Consider the following 17,278-nt stretch of genomic DNA (forward strand, 5'->3'; position numbering starts at 1 on the left):
CAGTGAGACCCTGTTTCAAAATAAAGAACAAAAAATAGGTCTGAGAATGTAGCTCGGAGGTAGGATGTCCTTGGGTTCCATCCCTAGTACTGTAAAATAAAGAATAAAAAAGTAGGGCTAGGGTGTAGCTCAGAGGTAGAATGCTTCTGGGGTGGGGGCTCATTCCCCAGCACCCGGCCCACAAAAGTAATAATAAAGCATTAAAATAGAATTTATAGTATTTTTGTACTTATAAAAAGAAATGTGGCTGTATATCCAAGTGACTATATATATATACATATATATATACACACACACATATATATATACACACACATATATATATACATATATATATTCATATATGTGAATGAATGGAATGTACATATTCTTGGACTTTTTTCTTCTTCCTCCTAATTTCTGTTGCTTCTTTACTCTCTGATTTTTTTGTTTCCTAAATTAATTTCTCTTCGTGGTGATGGGGATCCAGCTCCTTTGATTCTAGTCAAACACTGCCCCCGAGAGTGCTTCCAGCTTCCCCAGCCCCTTCTTTAAGTGATAAAAGCATCAGTGGGTAGAAACCACCAGAAAGGCAGCGGCTCCTCCTGCCAGCCAGCTCTGCTGCTGGACTGTCTCAGCAGGCTAACGGTGTTAGATAGACTGCATCTAATGAGCTCGCGGCGCATACAAATACTCACAACCCAATACAAATTTATTTTAAATATGAGAATGGAGTGATGCTGTATGTTACACAAATGCCTTAATTTCACTTAATCCACTGAAGAAAATGCCCAGCGGTCACCATACAAACCTATGGCACACACATCGCCTGCACAATACCCTGCGCACGTTCACACCATTCCTTTTTGAATGAGCTTGTTGGGTTTGTTGTTGTTTTGTTTGTTTGCTATTTTTCTTGCCTTGCTGCACACTTTTATTTATATCCTTGTTGCTTTTATTTCTAAGACACATCAAAAAAAGTAAACACACGCAATCTCTCTCATTTCTGTATTTATTTTCCCTTGGTACTGGGAATTGAACTCAGGGGCATTCTATCTCTAAGAAATAAATACCCAGTCCTATTTTATTTTTTATTAGGAAACAGTGAATTTGCCGATACCCTCAAGAAGTTGCTCTGGCTGGCTTTCGGTCTGTGATCCTGCCTCAGCAGCCCAAGCACTGGGATTGCAGGCGTGCGATCCACCACGCCTGGCTTCTGTACTCCTCTTAATAGATTCAATCCCAAAAAGGCTGAGGTCATTTATATCCTGTGACAAAATACATGAATGTTGGATTTCATCTGCTCTGGCAGGTTTTTTATATTGTAGCATTTCTATGTTCCCCAATGGGAGTGACACTGAGTCCTTCTTTCCTTTTTGTGAATTTCCTGTTGTTATTCTTTATGAAATCTTCTATTAGTTTGCTGGCTTTTCTTTTCAACCTGTATGTATCTCTACAAGTAAGATATTTTTTACATATCATTGTCTTTTGATCTTTTTGTTAGATGAGATCCCAGTTTTCATATATATATATATATATATATATATATATATATATATATATATATATTGTGTGTGTGTGTGTGTGTGTGTGTGTGTGTGTGTGTGGTACTGGGGAATGGAACCCAGGGGCCTTCTACCTCTGGGCTACACTCCAGACCTATTTTCTAATTTTTACTTGAAAGCCGGGTCTTTTAAACCAGCAGAGGCTGACTTAGAACCTGCGCGATCCTCCTGTCTCCGCCTCCCAAGCGCGGGGATTACAAGCGTGTGCCACCACGCCCGGCTCTAATTCTTTTTTATTGGTGCGTTGTAGTCATACATCTTAATGGGATACAAGGGTTTTTTTTTGTTGTTGTTGTTGTTGTTTGCGGTGCTGGGGATGGAACCCAGGGGCATTCTACCTCTGGGCCACACCCCCAGCCCTATTTTTTTATTCATTATGAAACAGGGTTGCACTGAGTTGCAAAGGGCTTTGCTAAGTAGCTGAGGCTGGCCTCGAACCACAATCCTTTCTCAGCCTCCCAAATGTTGGGATTACAAGTGTGTGCTACCACACCCGACTCGTATATTGAAATGTTTCTAATAAAAATGTGTTGAAAATACCACCATCAGAACAAGAAATGAAAACAATGTGCGTGTTAATTAGGTTGAAATGAAGCCAAGGAAAGAACTTCCCTTCCCCTCTCTCCACATCCTAAAGAGGGGGACAGCAGCTCAAATCCTATGGCCCGGTATTTCTGTTCTGTTCAGCGTGGGAGCTACTCTTTCACTATAATGGTGAACTTTGAGACACACAAAGGAAGAATATTAAAAACAAAAGCTCCCTCAGGAGACAATCAGAACCTTATTTCCTATCCTGCTGACCTGGGCTGTCCTAGAGAGGCACGGCCTGTTGTGACTACTTCACAGTTAATACAACTGATGAAGAAATTTAGCTGACAAAATTTTGACCAATTATATGCCACCTCACTAGGATAATAAACATTTATTCAAAGCACCGTATTTATTTATTTATTTATTTATTTATTTATTTATTTATTTTGGAGGGTGATACTGGGGGTTGAACCTCTGGGATGATACCTCTGGGCTATCCTTCCAGACCTATTTTATACTTTATTTGGAAACAGGGTCTCACTAAGTTGCCGAGAGCCTCACTCAGTAGCTGAGGCTGGCTTCGAACCCGCGCGATCCTCCTGTCTCCGCCTCCCAAGCGCGGGGATTATAGGCGTTCGCCACCACGCCCGGCCAAAGCATCATATTTAGAATAGAAAAATCCCTATAAATTTATAATAAACACTGAGATGATGCAAAAAATTTACACGTTCCTCCCAATTTTTGTTACTGAAGACAATAGAAGAAAACTGATTAATGGGTCAACGTTATAGCACAAGTCTGTAGAGACTGAAAATTACCAAACTGAAAATTACTCAAACTGAAAATTACCACCTTATGGTTGGTGACTGGAGAGAAGAGATAAGAAGACAAGAGAGTGTATGAGGCTTGAGAAACAGAAATAGGATTCCTATTCCCACAAACAGGAAACTCGGATGGTTATCTTCCTTGACTTATGAGCTTTGTAACAGAAGACGATAGAATTCTAAGAGAAAGAAGTCCCAGTCGTTTACATGGTAGACTCTAACCAATCCAAAGCTATCTGATTTTCACCTACCATTTCATCTTCTATTTTAACCCAAACTTGAACTGAGGTCTTTGATTTTATTTTTTCCCAGTAACCTCAAAGTCTATAACTGAAGGCTGAAAGACTGAACAAGTGTTTTGACTTTTTGGAATAACCAAAGATAAACCAAGGTTCATCTTTTAGTTTTCCTAGATAAAACAATGAACAAATTTCCTTATGGCAAATTTATAATCATCCACTTATAGAGAAATTTAACATCCTAGTATTCTTCCTCCTATTTGTTTATTTTTTTTGTGGTACTAGTGATTGAGCCCAGGGAAATTCTACCTCTGAGTTATACCCTCAGCTCTATTTTATTTTCGTTTTTAAAACAGGGCCATAGTCAGGCATGGTGGCACACACTTTGTAATCTTAGTACTTGGGAGGCTGCGAAAGGAGGATTACAGGTTCAAAGCCAGCCTCAGTAGCTTAGCAAAGCCCTCCACAACTTAGTGAGACCCTGTTTTTACGTAAAAAATAAAATCAGCCAAAAGGTATAGTTTGGAGATAGAATGCCCTGGGGTTCACTCCCAAGTGACACAATGAATGAATGAATGAATGAATGAATAGCTAGCCTTGCTAGGTTGATGAGAATCTCACTAAGTTACTGAACCTGTCTGTGAACCTGTGCTCCTCCTGACTCAGCCTCCCAAGTGATGATAGGCATGCGTCACTACTATTACTTTAAAAACTTTCCCTGTTAAAATATATTTTAAAACCAGCCTGTCTCACCTGGGGCCTGGTGGTGCACACTTGTAATCTCAGTTCTCGGGAGGCTGAGAAAAGAGGATCGCAGGTTTGTGGCTGGTCTCAGCGACGTGAGACCCTGTTTCAAAATAAAATAAGTGTGGGGGCGTAGTTTCAGATAAGACTGCCCCGACGTCAGTCAATACTGCAAAATAAATAAAGTAGGTTTAGGAGTGTGACTCAAAATTGAAGGGTCCTGGGCTCACCTCCCAGTATCACATACATATATATATATACACACAAAAACAAAAACAAAAACAAAAAAGCCAGCCTGTATCTCTGCTGTTCCTCCAAATATCAGACACTGTATATTTGGTTCATTCAAACAGGTATAGCTATTTTATGTAAGAGATGTGTTTATAAAAATTCATGTATAGTTCATATTTGGGTGAATCTGGAAATGTTAAGAAATATATGATGTGATTTAAATATTTATAGGAAATCATTAATCCACATGAAATCCCAAATGCCTGTATCAGATTTAGAAAAAGTAAACAACCTCCTCATTTTCCCATCAATCAAGTACCCATTAGGTGCAGAGAAAAATGCTATAGCTGTTTTTGTATATAAAAATGCAAAGGTCAAGAAAGGACTGTAATTTTGATTGATTCAAAAGGTTAGTGGACATGTAACACTAAGCCAAAGAAACTACGGAGACTGTGCTATTGGTGCGAGGTTCAACAGGTCAAGCCAGGTGTGGTGGTGCACACTTGCAATCCCAGTACTTGGGAGGCTGAGAGAGGAGGATTGCAGGCTCGAGGTCAGCCTCAGCAACTTCTGAGGCCCTCCGCAACATAGTGAGACCCTGTTTCAAAATAAAGAATAAATAAAATAGGGCTAGGGGTGTAGGTCGAAGGTAGAATGCCCCTGGGTTTGACCTCTAGTTCCGAAGAGAGACAGAGAGAGAGAGAGAGAGAGAGAGAGAGAGAGACAGAGACAGAGACACAGAGAGAGAGAGACAGAGACAGACAGACAGTCAGACAGACAGACACAGAGGAAGGCAGGCAGGCAGGCAGGCAGAGAGAGACAGACAGAGCGGTCAGTGGCAGCCATTCTTCTGGATAGAATGCTGAAGTGGTCTGTGAGCTCAACCGTGGGCTTTATTGCATAAGCTGACTTCAGTCCCTTGACGGTGCCCAAAGGACAGCTGTTGGGCTCTCAACCATAACCCTCCAGTCAGGAATGAGATAGCAGGATCGCTATGTTAGACATTACAAGATGAATTTGGCAAATCTCAAATTTGACCAGGATTTGAGCTAGTGATTACACAGTCCTAGGCTTGGTTGGAAGGATACTGCTGGGTCCAAATCTTCATCACTAGTCCAGTTTCTGACACTGCCAGGAGGAGATAATGCTTTAAGCAAGCGGCCGAGAAGCTGCAGCCTGGCTGGAGCCTGGGCTCTGCCCAGAACGGGGTGGACAGCAGCGGAACACGCGCGCTTCTGCGCTGCACTCAAGCTCCCGCTCGGCTGGCGCGTCTCGGTCTGGCCTGTTTGTGTTTGCATAGTCTCCCCGTACCTGGGGACGGTCCTGAGGTTCACACTGCATGGACACGCTACTATATTTATTTTCTTGATTTCACTATTCATTCTCCAAGTCTGTGGTCCTTGCATCTGTTTAGGTTACAAGACTTCTCTCAGAATGGAAAAGGATGACAACTCCAGCTCAAATTCAAAGGGCTTCTTATCCACCATTATGTTCAGATTCTTTGTGGCGCTCGGTCCCGTTTGACACAAACTCAGCCCATCTTCCGCTCAGTCACCAAGTCCTGCTATTTCTGTTTGATACTGAGAAATTTGTCTTTAGAATATCAAGACTTCACCCTGTTCCAAATCATTTTACTTGACTAAAATCTCAAATGGCCTCAAACAGTTATGAAATTGCCTCATTAAGATCCAAAGACTCTGAAATGAAGTGAAAGCTCTGCAGCAGCAGCCCCACAATCTGCCTTTCAAGACCTTTGTTTTTCCTGGCCTCAGCGGCACAGCTCTTGGTCAACATCAGGTCCTTTTCCTGCTTTGTAGTGCCAGAAAGTTTTTACCACCAACACTTAAATGTTTTAAGGAAGGGTTGTATATTATGGGTGTCCCCTGCACACCCATCATCTAGTAAGTACCTTAGTGCATCGTAGGTGCACCCGAGAGCACACGTTACCACGAGCAATCAAAATTAATTCTAAGCCGGGCGTGGGGGCGCACCCTCGTAATCCCTGTGCTAGGGAGGCTGAGCAGGAGGATCGCGCAGGTTCGAAGCCAGCCTCAGCTACTTAGTGAGGCCCTTTGCAACTCAGTGAGACCCTTTTACAAAATTTTAAAAAGCAGGGATGTGGATGTGGCTCAGAGGTAGAGTGCCTCTGAGTTCAACCCCCAGTATCAATATATAAAAAATATAAAATCCATAAATGTTTCACCAAAATCTTTCTTTTCAACCCAATATCCTCTTCCCCACTCCACCTTGTCCCAACACTTGTGTCTGTGGTACTAGAAATTGAGCACAGGAGCATGCTAAATCTGAGCTACACCCTCAGCCCTACTGTCTTTTTTATTTGTAAACAGGGTCTCACTAAATAGCTGAGGCTGGCTGCGACCTGTGACCCTCAGTCCTCATCTCAGCCTCCCAAGTCCTGGGATTATAGACTTGCACCACGCCCGGCCTGTTTCTACACTTTCTTCTTTTCTTTTTCTTTTTTTTTAAATGAAAATTTGGGATGAAACCCAGGGGCATTTGACCTCTGAGCCACACTCCCTGCCCTGTATTTTATTTTTTTATATTTTGGTGGTACTGGAGATGGAACCCTTCTACCTCCAGGCCTATTTTTTAAATATTATTTTATTTGGAAACAGGGTCTCTTAAGCCAGCGAGGCTGGCTTCGAGTGGGGATTACAAGCGTACGCCACCACACCCGGCCTTATTCATTTATTTTGAAACAGGCTTAAGTTGTGGAGGGCCTAAGTAGCTGAGGCTGTCTGTGAACCGCAATCCTCAGGTCTCAGCCTCCCCAATGCTAGGATTACAAGTGTGCGCCACCACGCCGGGCCCTGCACTTTCTATGAATTCCAGCTTCATTTTTTATTTGGGTTGTCTTGTTTTTGCAGCAGAAGGGATGTGCAGTTGTGCATGGGAGAACAATATTGAGAGTATAGCTTGTCTGTTACTCTTATGGCACAGGATGTCAGTCACCAGAAAGTGAAATGGTAAGATGACCGTAAGAAGATGTTTCGTTCAAAAAGGCTCAGCAGAGAACAGTCCGTTATACAATCCTATCACCACCGAGGACAAAGGGCCTTCAATAGGACCATCAGCATGTTTTCTAGGCCTTTGTATTATATTTTACTGTTCTTTCTGCAGCCTCTTAGGCATTTTTGCATTTTAATAAACACTCTGGAGCCATTTTTACTACAATCAAAATAGACTGCAATTTAATGTGCAAGGTAAATCTAGTCCAGATGCAAAAATGTCAATCATATGCCATAGATATTTAACTAGAAGACCACAGCACAAGCAGTATCCTTCTTTCCACTCTTTATTCCTGAATAGAAGGCTACGGTTCATTATCTGGAGTATGTACACCTGGCTGAGAGGTCCCTCCCACTTGACCAGTGAGTGCCGAGTACAGTGTCAGCGGTTTGCAAAGTCCGGAGTATGCCAGCACCTTAAGTGAAGGGAGCCATCCCAAGTAATAAAACACACCCTAAAAGAGTAATCGCCTCCTTGTCTCTTCACACTACCCGTGCCAACACCTACCCACCTACCCACGTATCTCTGTATGAAATCTTTGATTTTTTGGTGGAAAAAGACTGCTTCATTATCTCTGTCGTCCAGAATTCAGAAGATGTGCCACATAGTAGGTATAAATTAACATCACTTGAACAAATGAAATAAATTTATTTACTAATTACAAAATTTCTACCAAAACTAGTTAAGTGTGTATCTGTCTTCATGCATTATAACAACCCATCGTTAGGACATCTGCATTTCTTACTGGCAATTCTTAATTTGAATATTCTGTATCCCCAGATATGAATCAGAACAAGCAGCCAAGAAAGTATCCTGTTGTTATTAAATTAAAAATAAATACAGGGCTGTGGATACAGCTCTGTGGTAGACCACATGCTTGGCACGTACAGGGATCCAGGTGTGATGCCCAGCTCCTACCTACCTACCTATACACACACATTCAATTTTCAAGAAGTCCTAGTGTCTATTTTTGAAGTCGGAAGAAGGAAATGTCAGTATCTACTTATTCCAACTTTAATTCCTTAAAATTTGTTTAATAGTACTCAATATAAATCTGATAAGTACAACCTTCTGAACTCTTTTATGAAAATCTGACTTGAAATGAATTTATTTATCACAAACATGTGTCACCACGCCTGGCAGAGTATTTTAAGCATCACCCAAATCCTGTCTGAATGCTTGTTAAAAATGACAAAATGATGAGCTTTGGAATGCAGTCAGGGTATGCTGAATAATAATGTTAACCCTAGCATCACAGTACAAAAGCCATCACAGTTTTTATATAGTATCGAGCATTTCAACAAACACTGGATGCTACCATGTGAATCATAAGTTGGCACTAAGCAATGGGCAGAGGAAGGCACAGTCTGTGCTTATGCTGCCCCTGATTTGTTATTTAGGGTGAGTACATTTGACTGAATTCCATTTATCCAACTGTCAGTGTATGTAAAGAGTAAACTTAGTTAAACATAAGAGAATATCTTACTTAGCAGGAATTATTTTGAATTTCTTTAAATTTTGATTGCTACAGTCTAAAATGTGTTCACATAATATGTAACTTACACTCTGAGAAGCATTACAGAGGTCTGATTACACATGTGGGCTCTGGAGCTAAGTTTTTGATTTCTGGCTCAGCCACTTAGCACCATCTACCCTTCAGCAAGTACCACCTTCTCCGTCTTCTCTTCTGTCAAATAAGGGTGATGGTGGTGGTGTGAGGGGTAGAGGTGTCAATACACACTGGTGGTGGTGTGAGGGGTAGAGGTGTCAATACACACAGTCCCTGACAAAGCAAGCGTTTAGTCAATGATGGTGAACCTCTGGGCCCTCAGTACTAGCTAAAAACAAAAGTACTCGTATTATTCAACACTTATCGAGTGCTCAGCAACCACACGTTGTGGTTCACATCACCTTTTATTTTCACTATGCCTTTAAGAGGTAAATACTATTACTATCATAATTTTCTGCATAAGGTTAAGGAACTCACCAGGATTAACAAAATAGAAAAGTGGAGAGACTAAGAATCAGGAATGACTGAATCTTGCTTTGATACTGCCACTAAGCCTACTGCTCGTTTAGACAAATCAAAGGAAAAGCTGCATTTTAATCCCATATTAATAAACTCAATAGAGACATCTATAAAACAAGAGGGGACCTATTAAATGATCTTCAGAGATGGGCGTGGTGGCGCACGCTTGTAATCCCCACGCTTGGGAGACGGAGACAGGAGTATCGCACAGGTTCGAAGCCAGCCTCAGCTGCTTAGTGAGGCTCCCAGCAACTTAGTGAGACCCTGCTTCCAAATAAAGGATAAAGTAGGTTTGGGAGTAGAGCCTGGAGGTAGAAAGCCCCTGGGTTCCACCCCAGTACCCCCCCACACACACACAAAATGATCTTCAGGCTTCTACAACACTCATGCATCTCTGCAAATGAAGCTACAGGGCGGGGAGAGGGCTCGGCTACCAGACAACCTTATAGTAACACTTGAGAAGCTCAGAGTGTATCTCTGAGAAGGCCTCACTCTATGCAACACCCCGAAGAGCTGCTTACTTGGTAGACAAGGTCAGATCCATATTTTACTTTATTTTGTGGTGCTGGGAACTGAACTCAGAGGCCTGGCACACACCAGGCAAATATTCATCCACTGGGCCACATCTCGGCCCCCAGATTTACATTTTCAAGAGCTGATCTTGGTTGCCTGGTGGGAAATGCATTCAAAGGATAGCAAAATTGGGGCCAGGGAAATGAGAAGCATCCATGCACAGGGCAGGTCAAGACTTGGTGTGGCAGAGGAGGGACAGGCACAGGAGACAAACGACGGGCTCTGGGTAAAGTAGCAAATGGAGACGTCAATGGAGACGCGAAGAAGAGACGCAAGGACGCAGCCAGGTGTGTTTAATTAAGCCAGTGCCCAAACGGAGTCAGACAAGAGCCTGATGCAGAGAACATGCCTATGATTAGGAAGCTGAGACAAGAGGATTACAGGTTCGAGGACAGCCTCAGCAATTTACTAAGATCCTCAACCACTTAGCGAGACTCTTTAAAAAAAAAATAGCCTTTTGTGGTGGCGCACGCTTGTAATTTCAGTATTTGAGAGGCTGAGACATGAAGATTACAGGTACGAAGCCAGCCTCAGCAACTCAGTGAGACCATTTCCAAATAAAAAACAAAATCAGGCTGGAGGAATAACTTGGAGGTAGAGTGCCTCTGGATTCAAACCCCACTACCAGAGAATGAATGAATGAATGAAAAAATAGAGCTGGGGATATGGCTTGGAGGCAGAACATTCCTGTGTGCAATCATCAACACACAGGAAGAAAGGAAGGGAGGGAGGGGGAAAAAAAAGAACATGTTTAGGGAAATCAGTGATTATTTTAGTGCTCGGTAAGTTTATTTTTTTTTTGAAGATTTAAATGAGTTTATTAAGCCGGGCGTGGTGGCGCACGCTTGTCATCCCCGCGCTTGGGAGGCAGAGACAGGAGGATCGCGCAGGTTCGAAGCCAGCCGCGTGCGCTGGCTTAGGAGACCCTGTTTCAAAATAAAAATGTAAAAATAGGTCTGGGAGTGTAGCCCGGAGGTAGAAGGGCTTCCAGGAACCCCAGTACCACCAGGAAAAAAAAAAAAATGAGTTTATTAAAAAGATAGAAATACAGAAGACAGTTACAGTCTCATGCCACTCTTTTTCAGAAGAAAAGTCAGGGTATAGAAAAAAAAAATTGGAAGTCAGCTGTACATACAAGCAAGAGCCATGTTTCCTAAATGCAAATGAAATCACCTCAAAATGTGTAGAAAACTCCTTCTCCCAAAGAATTTCAAACAGTGGTTTTATAGCAGATAAAATAAGTCATTATTATTATTATTATTGCAAAGGGCCAAAGTAGGTGAACCTCGATCCTCCTGTCTCAGCCTCCCAGAGGTTGGTACAGCCTTGTACCACCACACCTGGCTGGTTGTGTTTTGCTTTGTTGGTACTAAGGATCGAAACCCAGGGATGTTCTATTACTCAGCCACACCCTACCCCTATTTTATTAAATTTTATAATTTAAAAACATTTTAAGCCAGGTGTGGTGGCGCACGCTTGTAATCCTAGCATTCGGGAGGCTAAGACCTGGACGATCACGGTTGGCGGACAGCCTCAGCTACTTAGTGAGGCCCTCTGCAACTCAGTGAGACCCGGTTTCAAAATAAAGAATAAAAAATAGGGCAGGGGGTGTAGCTCGGAGGTCAAATGCTCCTGGGTTCAGTCCCCAGACCCACAAAACAAAACAAAACAAAAAAAACTTTTTTTTTTTGGTGGTACTTGGGATGGAACCCAGAGGCCCTCTACCTCCAGGTTATACTTCCAGACCTATTTTCTATTTCATTTGGAAACAGGGTCTCACTAAGTTGCTGAGAGCCTCACTAAGTAGCTGAGGCTGGCTTTGAACCCGTGCGATCCTCCTGTCTCAGCCTCCCAAGCGCTGAGATCATAAGCGTGCGCCACCACGCCCGGCTTAAATTTTTAAAACTTTGAAACGGTGCCAGTAAGCTGCAGAGGACTGCACTGATTGGCTGAGGCTGGCTGCAAACCTTTGATCCTCCTGTCTCAGCCTCCCAAGTACTGGGATTATAAGTGTGCATCACCACGCCCAGTTCACCATGCTTATTAAGGCAAAAGTAGAAAATGGAGAAAAGATGTATACTGAATGAAATTCACTTGGGACATCTGTCTATATTAGTACAGAGAATTATCTTTCAAGGGTGTTGGCAACAATTTTCAGGGCTTCTGTGTACAAGATGAAGAATTATAGGAGAGAATGTGGAAGCTTTTAGTAAGACCAGGTATTTCAGGACAGGGCTTTCTTCCGACTCAAAAAGAGAAGCGTATCTCCCACGCTGCCTGGATTATACTGTTTGGAAGCAGGCAAGAACGATGGTGGCGGTCGGTTGGTTACTAAGTCTGGGGAAACCGGGCTAATTCTGAGTCATCTCTGTCTGCTTTTTCATGCAGATGGATAAATGGATAACTAATTCAGTGAGCCAGACCTTGAGGTTTCTGTTGTGAAGACCTGAACAATGCACTACTGTGGAGAGAAGCGTGCGGAGGAAGAGGCAGGGCCGCGCAGGGGCCTGCCAGCGGCACCTTCGCTCGGCTCTGACGGCTACCTGGAGGGATGGAATCTGACTCGGCGCCAGTATTTTCCAGGGACAGTCTAGAGATTTCACTGTGAAGAGCAACAAGTAAATGAGGGTGGGCCACTCCAGACGAGGTAGGCTGAGACAGGAGGATCGTCACCCCGGCAACCTCACAAGACCCTGCTTCCAAGCAAAAACCAAAACGGGCTGGGGTGAAAACGTTCAAGTGCAATCCCTAGTACCACACCAAAAAGAGAGACAGAAAAAGTGCACACACACAGACCAAAATATTCAGGCAGCTTTGATGAAAACAATTTACGGATTAGGCAGAAAAATCTTTGCTTAGCTCTCTCCCTTTTTTTAAAATTTTATTTATTTATATTTTATTTATTTATTTTTGCGAGTCTGGGGATGGAATCCAGGGGCATTTGACCTCCAAGCTACACCCCCCCCTGCCCAATTTTTTATTCTTTATTTTGAAACAGGGTCTCACTGAGTTGCGGAGGGCCTCACTAAGTAGCTGAGGCTGTCGGTGAACCATGATCCTCTTGTCTCAGCCTCCTGAATGCAGGGATTACAAGCGTGCACCGCCACGCCCAGCTTCCTTTTTTCTTTTTTAGTGTGAGGGATTGAACCCAGGAACATTCTACCTCCAAGATACCCCCAGCCCTATTTTTTATTCTTTATTTTGAAACAGGGTCTAACTGAGTTGCGGAGGGCCTCACAAAGTAGCTGAGGCTGTCCTCGAACTGTGATCCTCCTGCCTCAGCCTCCCAAATGCTGGGATTACAAGCGTGCACCACCACGCCCAGCTGGCACTATGATCTTAATTTAAAAGTATTTTTTTTAATATTCTCACAGTAGCCGGGCGTGGTGGCGCACGCTTGTAATCCCCGCGCTTGGGAGGCGGAGACAGGAGGATCGCGCTGGTTCGAAGCCAGCCTCGCTGGCTTAAGAGACTCTGTTTCCACATAAAAATGTTAAAAAATAGGTCTGGGAGTGTAGCCCGTGGGAGTGTATCCCGGAGGTAGAAGGGCTTCCAGGAACCCCAGTACCACCAAAAAAAAAAAAAAAATTCTCACAGTAGAGAATGAAGCAAGTAAAATTAAAGTTTTCTTCCTGCATTAAAATATGCTTCCTTCAAAAAAGAGTATAGCTGTTTCAAAATATAAAAAAAGACTAAAAAACAGGACTGAGGGTATAGCTCGGAGGTAGAATGCCCCTGGATCCCATCCTCAGTACCACCAAAAAAAAAAAAAAAAAGAGAGAGACAGAGAACAGTAACTTGGCTAGCTGTATAAACTGTATTAACATCTCCCCAAACATACAATCAAACCTTCATTTGAGGAAAAAAAAAAAAAATCTACTACCTGGTAACCTTCAGAATTTGAAAACACTCCCTTAGCTGAGCTCATGAACATGTAAGGCAAATTCCTGGAATTCATTCATAAACAAGGTCAGCTGCCGCGGCCACTGCCGCCACTGCACTCGTGGGGTGTGGCGCGGTGTGCCAGGCTCTATAAGCGCGGAGTTTACATTCCAACACCCGTACAGGGGGAACAAGAACTTGGACCCTACGAGGTAGAGATCTGGAACTGAGATTCCCAGTAAAGCCCCAAGACTGCTAGGTGAATGCCAGCCTTTGAAAAACAGATCTAAAACAAAAAAGCAACAACAAAAAAGTGAACCAAGCCAAGGAAAAACGCTGTGTTTCAGCTCGCTGGAGAGGACGGATCACACCCTGAAAACTCAGCCTCAGTGTCACAGAGAACGGCCTCTGTCTCGAGTGGAGAATGCAGGCTTAGGGCGGTAAGCCCGGCTCAGTATAACTCATGCTATCCCCACTGAACCAAGTATCTCGGTACTAACTACTGTGCCTAGATGCTATTTACGTGTCACTGAGGCAGAGCAGAGGACCTGGGAACAGGAAGCATTCAAGCAGCCATCTGCACCCCCTTTCTGTGAGGCTGAGGGAGATGAGGGACTGATGGGCACCAGAGAATCAAGGCCCTGGCCAGCCCACGAATAATCATTCAAATCAAGGGTGGAAACTGCGAAAGTCACTGGTGCCCCCAAACCCAATCTTTACCATCCACAAACACAGACAGAAAAGCTCAAGGTTTAAAAGCCCACTCCCCAAAAGCTGCAAGGTCACTCCCTTTCTGCCCGGCCCCCCCTTCAGAGGAGGCTTTGTCCTTTCCCTAACTTAAACTTTCACCTTTCTTATACCCTTCAGCAGTCCTCAGACTTCACTCATCAAGATCCACTGGGCAAGAACCCTAGTAAGAGCAGATACCCCCTTTTCATCACTACCTATTAAAAACAAGTCGTCTGAAACTACCTTCGAAGTGATTCTTTTCCAGGCACAGACAGTACAATCTACTCTCAAAAGTCTACATCAAAAAACTGATTTTCTGCCAGGCATGGTGGCGCACGCTTGTAATCCCCACGCTTGGGAGGCAGAGACAGGAGGATCGCACAGGTTCGAAGCCAGCCTTGCTGGCTTAAGAGACCCTGTTTCCAAATAAAACATAAAAAAATAGGTCTGAAAGTATAGCCTGGAGGTAGAAGGGTTCCATCCCCAGTAACACAAAAAAAACAAAACAAAACAAAACCCACTGATTTTCAAAGAATGTCGTCGAGGAGGAACGCTCATATAGTCCCAGATACTTGGGAGGCTCGGAGGCAGCAGGATCACAGGAGCCCAGGAGTTTGGGAGCAGCCTGGGCAATACTGTGAGATCCAATAACAACATCAAGCCCCCATGAAAACCCAAATGTCAGCAGGGCGCGGTGGCGCACGCTTGTGATCCCAGCATTTGGGAGGCCGAGACAGGAGGATCGCAGGCTCGGGGACAGCCTCAGCTACTTGGACCCAGCTACTCAGACCCTTTGCAACTCAGTGAGACCCTGATTCAAGATAAAGGATAAGAAATAGGGCTGGGGGTTGAGCTTGGAGGTAGAATGTCCGAGTTCCATTCCCAGTACCCACCCCTCAAAAAAAGACCTCCCGATGTCCAAACCAAACTGTTATGATTTATTAATTTCTCAAAATAAGGAATAGTGAGTAAGTACAAATAAGACTGTAGTGTAGTTACTAAGCACATGACCACATCAGGTGGATATATTTATCTTTTTATTTTTAGTATACTAGGGATTGAACCCAGGAACATTCTATCTCTGAGCTACACCTCCAGCCCTACTTTATTTTCAGTTTTTGAAGACAGCTAGGTTGATGAGAGTCTCACGGCTTGCTGAGGCTGTACTCCAGCCTGCCATCTTCCTATCTCAGCCTCTCAAGAACTAGTATAACAGGAGTGAACCATCACACCTGGCTTCAAGTGGATATATTTAAAAAAAAAAAAAAAAGATAATTCATTTTCACTGTGATCTTCTGTGGTAAAAACGTTTAAAATATTTGTGGAAAAATGAGTCAGAAATGGTTCTGAAGTTTTTATAATTTAAAAAATGCTACCAGGCATGGTGGCACACGCTTGTAATCCCAGCATTCAGGAGGCTGAGACTGGAGGATCGTGGTTCACGGACAGCCTCAGCTACTTAGCGAGGGCCCTCTGCAACTCAGTGAGACCCTGTTTCAAAAATAAAAAGACTAAAAACAATAGGGCTGGGGTGTAGCTCAGAGGCAGAATGCCCCTGGGTTCCACCCCCAGTACCACCAAGAAGCAAACAACGAAAAAACATGCCTTTAGTAGCTTCTCTTATTTTCAACTACCCCATCACCAGTTGTTGGGTGACAACTCCAAGATTGGTAACTGAAATGAAACAATGAAGGGTCCAATTACTGTTTTTCAGCAAACAAGTGTCTTTGGAGAGCAGTCACCTGCAGCCACCCTAAAGCAATGTAGAGGGTGTGTGTGTGTGTGTGTGTGTGTGTGTGTGTGTGTGTGTGTGTGTGTTAAAGAGGACTGACAAGCCCCAGGTCATCTCTCCACTATGGGGGAAGGCTCCTAAAACAGCGAGGCCAGGGGAGGCCAGTCTGTTGAGAAAGCAGGTGGCTTGCAGAGGCTGACAGTGAAGTCCTCCTATCCCAACTGCCCTGTTCACTTTCTTGAACTAGATGATGTCCCAGAGTTCCAAGGGAACAGGCACAGCCCACGGTACTGCAAGGAAACCGCCCCAAGAACTGAGCTGGGAGGAAAGCCACATCTTGGATGCAGGGATCCGGTTTTTGGCTTGTCACGTTTACCTATCTATTACACAGCTAAAAATACACAAATCCTGACGGGCGTGGTGGCACACGCTTGTAATCCCTGCCCTTGGGAGGCTGAGACAGGAGGATCACACAGGTTCAAAGCCAGCCTCAGCTGGCTTAAGAGACCCTGTTTTCAAATAAATAAAAATATAAAAAAAATATAAAGAATAGGTCTGGGAGTATAGCTCAGAGGTAGAAGGCCCCTGGGTTCCATTCCCAATACCACACACGCACACACACACAAAATAAAAAACCCCACAAAAAAAACAAATAAAAAAACCAAAAAACACCCCACAAATACTGAGGATGCTGGTGACTAAAAGCAATGCATATCTAAGTCAACCCTCAGAGGGAACAGACTCATTTGTCAATGTGCCCTCGATTTACATAAGCAAAATAATTAAACTGTCCAGTATACACAGAGAAACCTAAAGCATATTGCAAGGCTGCAGAAGATAGGTTCTGCTGACTTGTTAAAAGACAAAATTCCAGCCAGGAATGGTGGCAAACGCTTGTAATCCCAGCATTAGGGAGGCTGAGATAGGAGGATTGCAGGTTTGAGGACAGCCTAAGCTACTTAGTGAGGCCCTCTGCAATTTAGTGAGTCCTTGTTTCAAAATAAATAATAAAAAATAGGGCTGGGGATGCAGCTGGGAGGTAGAATACCCCTGGGTTCCATGCCCAGTACAACAAAAGAAAAAAAAATAAAATAAAAGGCAAAATTCCAATATTCTTGTGGGAACTGATTGTAGAATCATCTGATGAGCCTCAGCCAACTTTTGGTTAATATTATTAAAATGTTTGATTA

The 17,278-nt window shown here is 43.5% G+C and overlaps 1 protein-coding gene across 18 annotated transcripts in view; it reads right to left on the reverse strand.

Moving 5' to 3' along the window:
• EIF4G3 (eukaryotic translation initiation factor 4 gamma 3) overlaps positions 1-17,278 on the reverse strand; it is a gene marked incomplete at both ends in the record, with an annotated part of 253,579 nt that overhangs the window by 97,567 nt on the left and 138,734 nt on the right. The gene's annotated exons all lie outside the window — the stretch shown is intronic.

This window comes from Muscardinus avellanarius, assembly GCF_963383645.1.
Source record: "Muscardinus avellanarius genome assembly, chromosome: 3".
Taxonomy (NCBI): Eukaryota; Metazoa; Chordata; class Mammalia; order Rodentia; family Gliridae; genus Muscardinus; species Muscardinus avellanarius.